Genomic DNA, 14,394 nt, shown 5'->3' on the forward strand with positions numbered 1-14,394 from the left:
GCACAAAGCTCCATCGGCATCACTGGTGTGTGTCTGCTTACTACTGATGGACCTTGAGCTAGGTGCTTTGCCTTATAGGATCTTCCCAAGAGCCGTGTGCCATTAGGATCCCGAAGGACAGAGGGGTTCGATGACTTACTCAAAGTCATTGAAAGCTAGTCAGGGGCCCAAAGCCGCCTGCTTCTAGGCCATTTCTTCCCACATATGTTGTCTCTGGCCACTGGGACAAGAGAGAACTAGCTATCTCCCTCGTTTGTACTGACAGTTGGTCAGATATCTGAGGGTGCCATCCCTTCATCCATTTCTCTTCAGCTCTTTTATTGGATGCTGGCCCCTCATTAGCGGGCTACCCTCCTCTGGATCCTGACTAGTTCATTGATATCCATCTCAAAGTGTGGTATCTTTCTTAGTGTGTCACTAATGAGATGGAGCAGCTTGGAACAGCTTCAGAAACCTGCAGATCATCGAGGGGGTCACAGAAAAACACACACAGCCATGGACCACCCTTTGGCTTCTCTCACTCCACTTACCTGGTACCATTGAGGCATCCCCCAGTACCACTGAGGACATACTAGTCTAGACAGGAAAGAGAAGATGGTTATCCCATCTTCTGGAGGCTGGTTTTGTTAATGAAACCCCAAATTGCACTCCATTTTCTCATCTGTAAGTTGGGTGACTTAAACTATGGATGATCTTACCTTATGTATGTTCTGTGGCCCCAGGGAACAAAACGAGTGATTCTGATAAAACGTTAGAAAGAGGCATATTCCTGCTCACTTAAAGAGCTTCTTCTGTAATCCATTGCAACATGGCAAGGGTTACCTTTAGTAATCAAATAAAGGACCTATAGTAGTAACTGATTAGGGATGTTACAAGGAGATGGATGGGTCACTTATTGACTCTGAGCCTAGATGTCCTCCTCTGTAACATTGGGATAATAATATCCGTAGCACAGTGGTTGTAAGGAATAAATGTTTGTAGTGTACTTGGCACAGCGCTTTGGCGTGCTATTAAGCACTGAGATAAAGATAAGTGGAGTTATTATTATTGTTAAACTCTACTCTCAGAATCAGTGCAGCTCTAGGAGTCCATGGAATTATTAATGCATTTCATACACTCTATGAAAGTACGGACATTTCTGTACCAGATCATGGCTCTGGGGTGTCTCTGCCCACCGTTTACACCACTATTAGCCAGTTACTCAGTGGCTTCTGCCAACATGGTTTAATCTCAAACCAGTTAATTCTCAACTTCCTATTACCTCGTCCTCAGAGAGACATGTACTCAGAGGTAATCTTCCAACCTATGCAAGGGACAAGGGAAAGCGCAACTACACAGTCATAGAAGTGGAAAGAACCTTACACATCGAATCCATTATTTATCAAAGTGAGGTAGTTGGTACATGGAGGAGCACTTGTATTTAAATGCTTTGAAGTTTATTTTAATGAGTATCAGAAAAAAATGCAACATATCAAACTCATAGTTTCACAAATATTATAATGGTATTTAAGTTTTTAAAAAATCCATTTTTTAAAAATTAAGTAAGTTGAAGAAGTGATATATAGATACGGGTTCTAAAAATCTGGAAGGTTGTATGAAATTATTAAAGCTTAGAAAACAAACTCCAGTTCTTCCTTAGAAAACTAAGGAACAGCATCTCATTTACACCCATAATCATACAGCCTGTCAGTGGCAGTCTGGGACTAACATAGCACCCCTCACTTCTGAAACTAAAGAAGTTAAGACTTTGCGTGGATTATTTTCATGTAAACTATATTGTTACAATTTACCCATTCTTCTCGTTTCTTCTGTCAGTATTTTATTGTGACTCACAAATGGATTCTGTTTTCTGAATGGCTTTAGACACTTCTTATTGTTCATCGTTTCTGTTTTAATGATTTTCCCTACTTTGAACTTTTGGACTGGCTGCCTTGCTTTTTACCAGACCACCACTGCCTGTTACTTTTGCCTCTCCAAGTAGGTTTTCCTTCTGTCCTATCACCTTTCCAAACTTCTCTGCCTTTTTAAGGGCAGAGAAATGTCATTATTTGACTTATCTATCAGTTCTCTGGAAAAGCTTCTTTCTCAAGCTTGTCATTATTTGATGTGACTCAGAGGCTGCTCTCTGTGAGCAGCCCTATCCCCAGTGTGTTTGCCCAAAACAATGAGCGGCAATTGTTTTGCATTTCATCTACCTGAGGTGGTGATATCCATTGGGCTAACAAGAAGCGACTAAGAGAAGTAAAAGGAAACACTGGGAAATGTGCTGTCCATATGGGCTTTGAACAGCTCTGGCATATTCTTGGGAATCTAGAAGGTCACGTGCATGTGCATGGCTTTGCGTGTACACAGGAAAGACCTGAGCAGGCCCTAATTACTCACTACCAGTGGACCTTGAGCCTCTGTGCAGACAGAAAGTGATTGTTAAGAGTTTTAAACTGTCTGCCACTTGCTGAAGACACGCCCCCACCCCCAACACACACACACACACACACACACACACAGACACACACATGCTGGATCTCTTGGCAAAGTCTAGGAGACATTACTGGCTCAAGGCATTTAAGGAAATCTCTATGTAATCATTAGCTGACCATGAAGCAAACGAAACAGAGACTTCAGTGGTTATACATGACCAAGAATACAGACTTTATGGAATTAGCTCACAAAAGGCACTAAGTAAACAAGCAACAGCAATAACAACAGCAATAAAAACAACAAATGCTGCTCTGTGTGTGTGTGTGAATCTGATTTGCAGGGTCGCCACCTTATATTATTTAAAACATCTAGTTTTCAATAAAAAATTATGAGACACACAGAAAAACAGACAGGTATGGCCTAAACACAGGGAAAAAGAGCAGTGAATAGAAATCATCCCTGAGGCAGGCCAGATCTTATACTTTCTACACAAACACTTTAAATCTGTTATTTAAATAGAAATATGTTCAAAGCAGTAAAGGAAACCATCTCTGAATAAAGTATAAGAAGTAGAGAATATTGGGACTTCCCCGGCAGTCCAGTGGTTAAGACTCCACGCTTCCACGGCAGGGGGCGCGGGTTCGATCCCTGGTTGGGGAGCTAAGATCCTGCATGCCATGCGGAATGGCCAAAAAAAAAGAAAGAAAGAAACAGAGAATATCAATAAAGAGACAAATTATTAAAAAGAATAAAACATAAATTGTGGATTTGAAAAATATAATGACTAAATGAAAATTTCACTGGCAGGGGGCTCAACAGCAGATATGAACTAGCAGAAGAGAGGATCGGCCAATTTGAAGATAAACCAATGGAGATTTTTCAGTCTGAGAAACAGAAAGGAAAAAAATGATGAAAAATGAACAGTCTCAGAGACCTGTGGACACCATCAAGCATACCAACATACATGCAAGGAGAGCTCCAGAAGGAGATGGGAGAGAGAAAGAGATAGAAGAATATTTGAAGACATAATGGCTGAAAACTCCCCAAATTTATTTTAAAACAGTACTCTACACATTCAAAAAGCTCAAATTCTAATTAAACTCAAGGATAGTCACATTTATACACATATTAGTCAAACTTTCAAAAGACAGAGAGAATCTTGAAAATAGCAAGAAAAGAGCAACTCATCACATCCAAGGATTCTCAATAATTTTAACAACTGACTTCTCATCAGAAACCATGTAGCCCAGAAGGCAGTAGGATGACACGTTCAAAGTGCTGGAAGCAAAAGACTGTCAACCAGGAATTCTGTATCTGATAAAATTATCCTTCAAAAATGAAGGAGCAATTAAGATGTTTTCAAATAAGCAAAAACTGTGAGTTTGTTGCTAACAGACTTTCTTTACAAGAGACACTAAAGGGAGTTCTTGTGGTTTAAGTGAAAGGACACTAGATAGTAAGTCAAATCCACACAAATAAAAAGTACAAAATAAAAAGTAAATGTAACTACAGAGGTAAATGTAAAAGGCAATATAGATGTAGTTTCTTTTTTGGTAACAGTTTTCTTCCCCTATCTAATTTAAAAACCAATTGCAGTAAGCAATAATTATAAAACTTTATCAATAGGCTTATAGTGTTTAAAGATGTAATTTGTATGACAATAATAGCACAAAGGAGTGAGAGGGAACAGTGCTGTACTGGAGTAAAATTTTTGCATATTAAGATGCTAACTGTAATCCCAGGACACCCACCAAGAAAATAATTTTTTTTTTTTAAAAAAAGGAAATGGGGCTTCCCTGGTGGCGCAGTGGTTGAGAGTCCGCCTGCCGATGCAGGGGACATGGGTTCGTGCCCCGGTCCAGGAAGATCCCACATGCCGCGGAGCGGCTGGGCCCGTGAGCCATGGCCGCTGAGCCTGCGCGTCCGGAGCCTGTGCTCCGCAACGGGAGAGGCCACAACAATGAGAGGCCCGCGTACCGCAAAAAAATAAAATAAAATAAAAAAAAAATAAAAAAAGGAAATGAAACAATAAGAGAATTTAAATGACACACCTGATAATACTATTCAACACAAAAGAATCCGTCAATGGAAAATAGAAGCACAAAAATGGCATAATAGATATAAAAAACAAAGAGCAAAATGGCAGGTGTCAGTTCTACCTTACAGTAATTACATTAAATGTAAATGAACTAAACAGTTCAATCAAAAGGAACTGTTTGGCAGAATAAAGAAAACATGATCCATCTATATGCTATCTACAAGAGACAAACTTTAGATTCAAAGACATAAATAAATTTAAAGTAAAAAGATGAAAAAATATTTATCGTGCAAACACTAACCAAAAGAGAGCTAAAGTGGCTATACTAACACCAGACAAAACAGACTTTAAGACAAAAATTGCTACTAGAGACAAAAAGAACAACCGACAAAAGGGTTAATTCATCTGGAAGACCTAACAATTATAGACATTATATGCCTCTAATAAATGAGCCCCCAAAATACATGAAAAAAGATCTGTTTTATGTTGAGCAGGAAACTGCCTCTGTTACTTTTACTCCATGTACTTATTTCTGCCCTCTGGAGCCTCACGAAGTAAGTCTAACTCCTTTGTGACTAGAGAGTGCTCCAAATATTTGAAGCCAACTCTCACGTCTTTTCTCACTTTCAATTTTTATGTGGCTTTGCCTTATAACAATTTCCCTAGAACTCAATTATGTTCACTTTATAAAGAAATCTACTGCAGTGTAGAACAACTGCAAGAGCAGAACCTACTTTCACAGAATTTCAGGGTTGGGAGGAAACAGATTGTTTTTTTTCCAAGTCTCTAATTTTATAGATGAGTAAGCTGGGGCTCAAGCTGGTTATATCACTGAGCTGGTTAATGGCATAATCTTGGTTTACAAACCCCGTGCCTAGTACTTATTCCAACATTTTCCTTCCATGATAGTTTCCCCCACTTTGGTACTGAGGAGGGTTGCCGGCTTTGGGTGAGAGAGAGGCTAAATAACTCTTCTTTCTTCGCCCTTCTTTTAGCAGTACCTGGCATCCTTCATCTTGAATGTGCCATAGAAGAAGAAAGCTAAGAGTAATGGAAGGAACTGTACTGGGTATTAAAAGATATGGATTCTCATCTCTTTTGGTCACTAACCAATTTCTGATACGTTGGATAAGTCACTTCAAAAACTAATAAGAAATACTGTCTATTGAGCACCTACTGTTTACTGGGCCCTGTACTAGGCACTTTATCTACAAGCCTCATGTATGTGTTCAAATGTGTTCCTTTCTTATCTGTAAGATAATCAGGTTATGCCATATGTTGTCTGTTGTCCCGTCAAGCTCCAGAGTTGCGTGACTGTGAGGAGCTATTAGGGTGTTCTCATGTAATAGTTCCTGAGGGTTCATCTTGATCCCCCTCCTTCCTGTTTCCTAGCTGGCAGTGGTAGGATTGCTGTAGAACAGTTGCTGTAGACTTCTCTCTACAGTGAGTCCATGAGTTGTGATGTCCTACTCTAGCCTCCTGACAGGCTTTCCATTTTCCGTAGGATTTGGCTGGGCTCTTACTGGTCCCTTTCAGGGTTTCCAGGACTGTATTCTCTGCCCTCTTCTCTCTGTAGATTCTCCCCATGGACCTTCGATTCACTCTGGTGGCTTCTTATTTTACCCGTGGGCTCGGAGAAGTCGAATAATTTAGAAAAGGTCACTCAACTTGTATGTAAATGGCAAACCTGGCAGCTGTCTGACCCCACTGCCTTTGTTATCCCTGGTATAAATGATTCCTGTCTCTGACAGTTTACTTGATCTAATTTTCCCACCCTTGCTTAATACCTTGCTCAAGCCCTGCCTTCTCCACCAGCTCAGCCTGGCCAGCTGCTTATTCCCGTCAATCTACCCAGCAAGTGTTGTCTGAAGTACACATCAGGCACCACCTTGGGACTTATGCCTTGGGAGACCCTATGGCTTAGTGGCTATGAATGCGAGGTCTGGAGTCAGAGGGCCAAAATCGGAATCCCAACGCTACTACTTACAAGCCGTGCAACCTTGGGAAGATTACTTAACCTCTGTGGGCCTCGATTTCCTCAATTACAAACTAGAGATGCTAGTAGCACTTACTTCCTAGGGTTGCTGTGAGGATGAATGTGAATTGATTCCGTCACCAGCTCTAGGGGTAAGCCCTGATTGGCCCAAACTGATGGGCATAATCCCATCCATCTTGCCAGAGTGATTGAGTTAGACTTGGGTACACGAACTTGACTAGGCCAGAGCGACCTTCAGGACTGAAGTTTGACAATGTGGCCTCAAATGTGAGGCCTGGAGTTGCTAGAGCCGTTTCGTTTTACTAGCAGGAAGCCGGCCTGAGAACAAAGCTGACACAGAGAGTAAAGCAGAGCTGAGAAAAATCAAAGAGAACTGGAGCTGCAGGCCTGATTAAGTATCTCCTGAAGTCCCTCCGACCTCTGGAATTTTCCATTGCTTGAGCCAATTAAAAAATTTAGTATTTCAGCTACTTTGCTAGGTTTATTTTATCATTTGCAACTGAAAATATCCTAACCGATACTTATTATTATTACCTTCCCGTGTATATACAACACTTTGTCATTAGACTGTCATGTCCTTTGGAGCAGAGACTAACTTCCCCAAGCTCTATGTTGCCGTGCTACCTGGCACGGTTCTGGCATATCATCTGTGCCTCATGTCACAGATCCTCATTCCCCCCTGGTAACTATGCATTTTGAGTATCTTTTTTTTTTTTTTTTCCTTTTCCACATCTTTATTGGAGTATAATTGCTTTACAATGTTGTGTTAGTTTCTGCTGTATAACAAGGTGAATCAGCTATATGTATACATATATCCCCATATCCCCTCCCTCTTGAGCCTCCCTCCCACCCTCCCTACCCCACCCCTCTAGGTGGTCACAAAGCACCGAGCTGATCTCCCCGTGCTATGCGGCTGCTTCCCACTAGCTATCTGTTTTACATTTGGTAGTGTATATATGTCCACGCTACTCTCTCCCTTCGTCCCAGCTTCCCCTTCCCCCTCCCCGTGTCCTCAAGTCCGTTCTCTACGTCTGCGTCTTTATTCCTGACCTGCCCCTAGGTTCATCAGTATCATTGAGGCAGAACGAGAAGGTGGCCAGAGTCCCAAAGAGGGTGGTCCCCTGCCGCTGGTTTGTCTTCCTACTTTGCTAAGATCATACGAAAGTAAAATGCTTCATAGATTAGCTAAACCTTATTGAGCACAAGGCGTTGAACACGGAATCATCTTTTTTCTTCTCGGTTACCGACGGTTACTATTACCATGCCCTGTGTTACAAATGAGAAACGGAGGCTTACAGAGCTTATTCAACTTGTATAGGACACGCAGCTTCTACGTACCATAATTTAGGGACCTGCACTCAAATGACTGCATCCGTGTCTTTAAGTTCTCATTCCACTTCACAGAAAATGAAACTAGCAATCGTAGACAGTGCTTTATGGGTGTGGCTTGCCCAGGAAAGATGAGGGAGAACTCCATCATCAGACCCATGCTAAAAAATCGGCTTTGAATGGACATCAAGAGATTTGTAAATAAAGGTACATTCACTTCAAATAAATGTTCAGGTGTGTATAATTCATTTTTTAATGATTTCTCACCTTCCTAACATTTTTAGATAACCCACCACCTTCCCAGTCACATCATAGAGATCTTTACTTTTTGGTTTCCTTTCTCTTTTTTTCTTGCGGTACGCGGGCCTCTCACCGCTGTGGCCTCTCCCGTTGCGGAGCACAGGCTCCGGACCAGCAGGCTCAGCGGCCACGGCTCACGGGCCCAGCCGCTCCGCGGCATGTGGGATCTTCCCAGACCGGGGCACGAACCCGCGTCCCCTGCATCGGCAGTCGGACCCCCAACCACTGCGCCACCAGGGAAGCCCGGTTTTCGTTTTTTGAGCATCAGAATTGAAAAATCTAAGTAGGATTATGACAAACATATTGTTCTGTAACTTGATTTTTTTTCGTTAACAGTAATCTCTTGGAGTCTTTCTATGCCAGCTGGTATAGATCTGCTTCATTCATTGTAAGTACAGAGTGATTTTAATAGTTACAATGTATCGTAGTTTAACCACTTCCTACAATTAGTGGGCATTTGGGCGTCCTCCCTCACCACTGTTTTTGCTTTTATAAATAACGTGCCATTAAGCATCCTCGTTCTCTGCTTCCTCGTGCATTCAGGTGTCCATGGGAGGAGAAAAATATTGAGGTCTTGATTTTGTGACCTCAGAGGAGGTCCAAGATAGAGAATATGACCTCACAGTCTATAGGGGAGCAGACATGTACACACATAGCTTTCCCTTTAATATAAGAGTCAGGCAGATAGGAATCCCCTCAGTGTTATGCAAGTGCAGGAAGAGGGAGACTGAGGGGCTCAGTTGAGTGGATGACTGGGAAGGCTGCGTGGAGGAGGCGGCACTTGAGTCCAGTCGTGGAGGATGGGAAGGCTCTGATGCTTGGTCTGCCCATCTTCCTATCATGGTCTTAAAATGTGCCTACCATTTGGTTGGATTCTTCATTAGGCCATTTGGTTGGATGAATCACGGTGGGGATGGAGGGGAAGGATGCTTTGAGCAAAGGAGACATAGCCCAGGAACTAACGTGACGAAGTGCCCGCTTTCTCAGAGGGCCAAGAACTTGGCTGCTGTGGCCGGAGCACACGAGCACAGGCCACCTCCGGGCAGCTCAGGGATAGAAGGATGTCACAGGCATGGGACTAACAAGGCACCCAGGAGGGATTTCAGTTTGCCGGAAAAGGAGTTTTGTTCAAGATGCATGCTGAAGGCTGGGCAGAGAGTGTAAGGACAGAGCAGGACGCTCTCTGATGCGATGATGGGAACCAGACAGATGGGTCCACATTCTTTCTAAGTGACCCCGCAGCCCCCAGTTTTAGTGAATCTGTTACTGCGGCATCTCTCTGCTTCACTTTGGGGGGTTGTCTCTGCTTTGAATTCAAGTGAAATAGCCATGTGGAAGACAAACTACAAAGTTGTTGTTTTTTAAAATATTTATTTATTGGTTGCACCGGGTCTTAGTTGTGGTTTGCGAGCTCCTTAGTTGTGGCTCACCGGCTCCTAGTTGTGGTATGCGAACTCTTAGTTGCGGCATGCATGTGGGATCTAGTTCTCTGACCAGGGATCAAACCCCGGCCCCCTGTGCTGGGAGCACGGAGTCTTATCCACTGCGCCACCAGGGAAGTCCTGAAACTACAGAGTTTTGGGGGGGGAAAAAAAACCCTCTTACTTTTAGCTGCTGCTGTGTCTGCATCCATAAAAATTCTCTCCATGCCCCATGAGTTTCAACAGGCAGTTTATCTCCTTTGTTCCGTAAAACATTAGATGTGACTTTAATGGCCTAACCCCCAAACGATAACCTGACAGCCATCAAACATTCAGCAGCGTTCCAAATAACCTTCTGCCGGAGCCTGCCTTCTACGGGGCCATGTGGATGTCAGACACACACAGCTGGAGTCACGCTGACATAGCTGGCATGCCTGGACCGCAGTGGAATCTCGGGGGTACCAATCACAGGCCAGAGAGAAGCCATCGGCCAGAAGAAACGTCAGCGTGTTCACATCTCTGCAGAAGGAGCTGTGTTGATAGTGATGGAAATGACAGTTGCAGCCAGAGGGGGACCGTGACCCTGAAGCAGCATGGGGCGCCACACGTCAGTGATGCTGGCAACTTGTACAGAAGCATTCCGGGGGTTTAGGGCCATGGCCACACATTTCTTCTCCTGACCCCCAAGCAGAAAAATCAAGAAGAGAGCAGATTTTCCCCAAAAATACTTCCTGAATGGAATGCCCTGCCACCTTCAGGGGTTTGAGAAATCCAGAGTGGATAATAATGGCCCGAAATTCATTAAGCACTTAACATCTACCAGACGGTGTGCTGGGCATCTTAGGAAAAATTCATTTACTTCTCGCTGCTCCATGGTGAGGTACTTTCATAATTCCACTTTAGGAAGGTGAAACTGAGGCTAGAAAGGAGGAAGAAATGTACCCAAATTCCTTAACCAGTAACTGACAGAATCATGGACTTGAACCACAGTCTTTCAAAAGCAAAGCCGGGTTCCTGACCACGGTTACTCAAAGCCACGTGGCGGGTCCACACACTCTGTGGCACCCACAGCAGCCACTGTCCCAGATAGAGGTCTGTGTGTTGACCAGGTACAGGAAAATCCTTCGAAGGATTCTTTTTACTCCCCTGGTTTCCTGGGCATTGGGCAGGCATGCTTAAACATGCTGTTCATTGAACCTGGTTTTACATCAAGACCCCTGGCTCAGCCCAGCGAAGGGGATGTAAGGATGTAGGGGATGAGGCCACTCCCTTGGGGGAGGAGGGGGGCTGAGTTGCAGGCATTTTTTACATCTCTCTTGAGTTTGGTTATTACTTTTCTAGCCAGTGTTGATCATCCTTTCTTTTTTTCTTTCCTTCAAGATTCTTCTTCTTCTTCTTCGTTTTGTTTTCATGCTATAAACCTTTATCTGACTCACTACATGTCAATTATGGTGCTAACATAAAACCATTAGCGGGCAGCATCTCTTTGGTCCTCCAACAGTCAAATGAAGTAGGTGCTGTGATTATCCTCATTTTAAGAAGATGAAGAGGGCTTCCCTGGTGGCGCAGTGGTTGAGAGTCCGCCTGCCGATGCAGGGGACGCGGGTTCGTGCCCCGGTCCGGGAGGGATCCCACGTGCAGCGGAGCGGCTGGGGCCCGTGCGCCATGGCCGCTGAGCCTGCGCGTCCGGAGCCTGTGCTCCGCAACGGGAGAGGCCACGGCAGTGAGGGGCCCGCGTACCGCAAAAAAAAAGAAGATGAAGAAACGGGGGCTCAGAGAGGTTAAGTGATGTCTCCAGGGATGCCTGATGCAGTTCTCTGCTCCCTTAACCACACGGTCACAACCAGACTGTATACTAATAAGGCCTTCACCCCGCACAAGACACCGCTCAAATACTTCTTTTATAGCAACTCCTTCAGTCCCCACAGCAACACCGTGAGGGGCGCTATTATCCCTGCTTAACAGATGGGGAAACTGAGGCACAGAACGGGTATGTCATTTGCCCAGGCTCACCCTGCTGGTAAGTGGCAGAGCTGAGATTATGCTTCACAGCTTATATTTTGTGATGAAACAGGAAGACATTCCTCAGTTTGGGTTTTGTTTTTCCCTTGAAATCTTCTGCGAGGGCTGGGGGTGGGATGCCAGGGTTCTGAGAATAGAGTCTCTGAGCTGCACTGCGAAGGCGTGCCAGGGATGGCCAAGCCCCTGCAGCTCTGGAGATGGAGGGCGGTGGGGAGGGTGATGAGACAGCAGCCACAGGCCTGGGGTTTTGCCAGGGAAGACCTCAAAGCCCACTGGCGGGTTGGCACCCCTGAGCTGGGCAGCGCACCAAAACGAGTCGTGGCTTCGAGGAGACCAGTAGAACATGGTCCTCGGGAGAAGAGAAAGCCTGGGGGAAGGGCTGGCACGACCTCAGCCTTCAGATCTGAGAAGGGCTGTTCTGTGGACGAGGGGACGTAGGGAGCAGCTCTCCCAAGAGCCAGCCAAGAAAAAGTAGGTTTCTGTTCGGGCAGCACCAGTGGGATTTCAGGGAGAAAGAGGAATTCAACCTGGCAACCCTGGCAGAGGGTGGCCACGGGACCTTGCCCAGAGGAGGGGCCTCTAGAGAGAGGACATGGGCCACCCTGAAGCTGACCTCTTCAGTGTCTCTGCCTTCTGAAACCCTACCCATCTTTGAAGCCTTGGCTGCACGGGCACCTCCTCCATGAAGCCCTTCCTGACCGACCCGTAGAATGCACAGTTCTGTTCCAGGGGTATAAAGCCTATAGGTACTCTGAGGTCCAGGCCAGTCCACGTTCATTCAGAGCAGGGGTCCCCAGTGCGCTGAGGTTCAGACCAGACGTTCCGGTGATAAAAGCCTCAGATACTCTGGAAGCCAGCCTAGTCAGTCCCGGGACCTCTCTCCCGAGAAACCCCATTCTTAACAGCAAACGTACCCTCCCTACCATCCAGCTGGCCTTGGGCACTGATGTCTTGCTGCCTCTCTGGTACAGTGTCTCCTGGCCGTAGCAGCTTCTTGCACGAATGCATCTCTCAGAGGCTCACAAGACAGTTAACAGAGCACCTAGCATGTACCAGGCACTATGTCCAGGGATTATCTCATTTAATCCTTCCAACAACCCTACGAGTCGGTGTTATTATTGCCGTATTACAGAGGAGGAACCCGAGGCCCCAGTCCTTGGCAGCTAAGGAGCCAGCTGGCCCTGGACCACAGTGCTGAAACCCCAGTCAGGCATGAGAGTCTGGGATGTGCCTCCAACTTGTCCTCAACAAGACCACATCAAGGACCTTCTTGGTACCTCCTATAGCTCCTAGTGAGTGCCTCTGCGGAGTAGTTGCTCAAGAAACATTGGCTAATTGGTTGTTCAAAGACGTATCTAGTCTGCTTTTCCGGTAATCCATGAGTTCGGGTGCTTTTGAGAGGAGAAAATAGCGTTGAGCCCTTGCTAGACAAAAACCAGGTGCTTCTTGGGAGAAGTGAGAGGTTTGCAGGCAGAGTCCTAGAAAATTTTATTCCAAGTCTTCAAGGTGACCGTGACACAATAAAAACATATGTATTTGGTCTCTGTCCCTGATTGGTGACACAGAGCTCCTAACTCTTTTGGAATTTCCTGAGTGATAAGAGTGTCTTTTGTTCCGATGAGGCCACTCTTGGTGTGTCCCTCGAGAGCTTCAGGATGGAGGCTGGTCACCAAGAAGACCAAGGTCATGGTTAGAAGGTTGGAACTTTGTGTCCCATCCCCCTACCTCCTGGGAGGGGAGGGGGCTGGAGACTGAGTTCATCACCAGTGGCCGATGATGTAATCAATCACGCCTGGGAAGGTGGTGCATCTCAGCTCCAAGGGGACAGAAGGTCCTGTGCCTGGGTTCCTTCCAGACCTCACCCTCTGTACCTCTTCTTCTGGCTGTCCATTTGTATCCTTCATACTATCCTTTATAATAAACCGGTAATAGCAAGTAAACTGTTCCTGAGTTCTGTGAGCTGTTCTAGCAATGATCCAACCCGAGGAGGGGGTCGTGGGAACCCCTGAATTTACGGCCGATTGGTCAGGAGTCCCAGTGGCAACCTGGGACTTGTGACCGGCATCTGAGGTGGGGAAGCCTTGTTGGCTGAGCCCTTCGTCTTCGGGGTGTGCGCTAAGTCTAGGTGGTCACAGTCAGAGTTGTATCGAACTGTCAGACACCCAGTTGGTGTCTAGAGAGTTGGAGAGTTGGTTGGTTGGGGGACAAAACCCACAGATTTGGCATCAGAAGTGCTGCGGGTGAGCAGTCTATACTAGCAAAGAGAAACGTGAGGCTTTCAGGAAGACGGCGCACATCAGTTGACTGAGTGACACAGCCAAAATCCAAAACATTTTGTTAACTGCTGTCCTTTTCTTCTGTCCTCCACTTGTAGGAGGACATATGACAAAACTGGCTCCTACAGGATTGATGTTGAAAATTCACCTTCCAGAAGATGCCCGGGCATCCATGTAGACTGGACTTGGTCTCTACCCTCTCTGTCCTGGGCAGTCAGACCTGGTGCCTGGTGGTGACCTCGAGCCAGAAGAAGCCTCTCGCCAAGATCACCAAGAAGGAGGCATTTGTTTCTCCGTGCTGGCTAAGCTAGGAAAGCCTGGCTTTGAGAGGTTTTTTGTAACAAGAATTGAAACCTAAAGGATTTTTTTTCAAATTATCCTTCAGGGGCTTCCCTGGTGGCGCAGTGGTTGGGAGTCCGCCTGCCGATGCAGGGGACACGGGTTCGTGCCCCGGGTCCGGGAGGATCCCACATGCCGTGGAGCGGCTGGGCCCGTGAGCCATGGCCGCTGAGCCTGCGCATCCGGAGTCTGTGCTCCACAACGAGAGAGGCCACAGCAGTGAGAGGCCCGCGTACGGCAAAAAAAAAAAAAAAA

This window comes from Phocoena sinus, chromosome 10 (genome assembly GCF_008692025.1).
Source record: "Phocoena sinus isolate mPhoSin1 chromosome 10, mPhoSin1.pri, whole genome shotgun sequence".
Classification (NCBI taxonomy): domain Eukaryota; kingdom Metazoa; phylum Chordata; class Mammalia; order Artiodactyla; family Phocoenidae; genus Phocoena; species Phocoena sinus.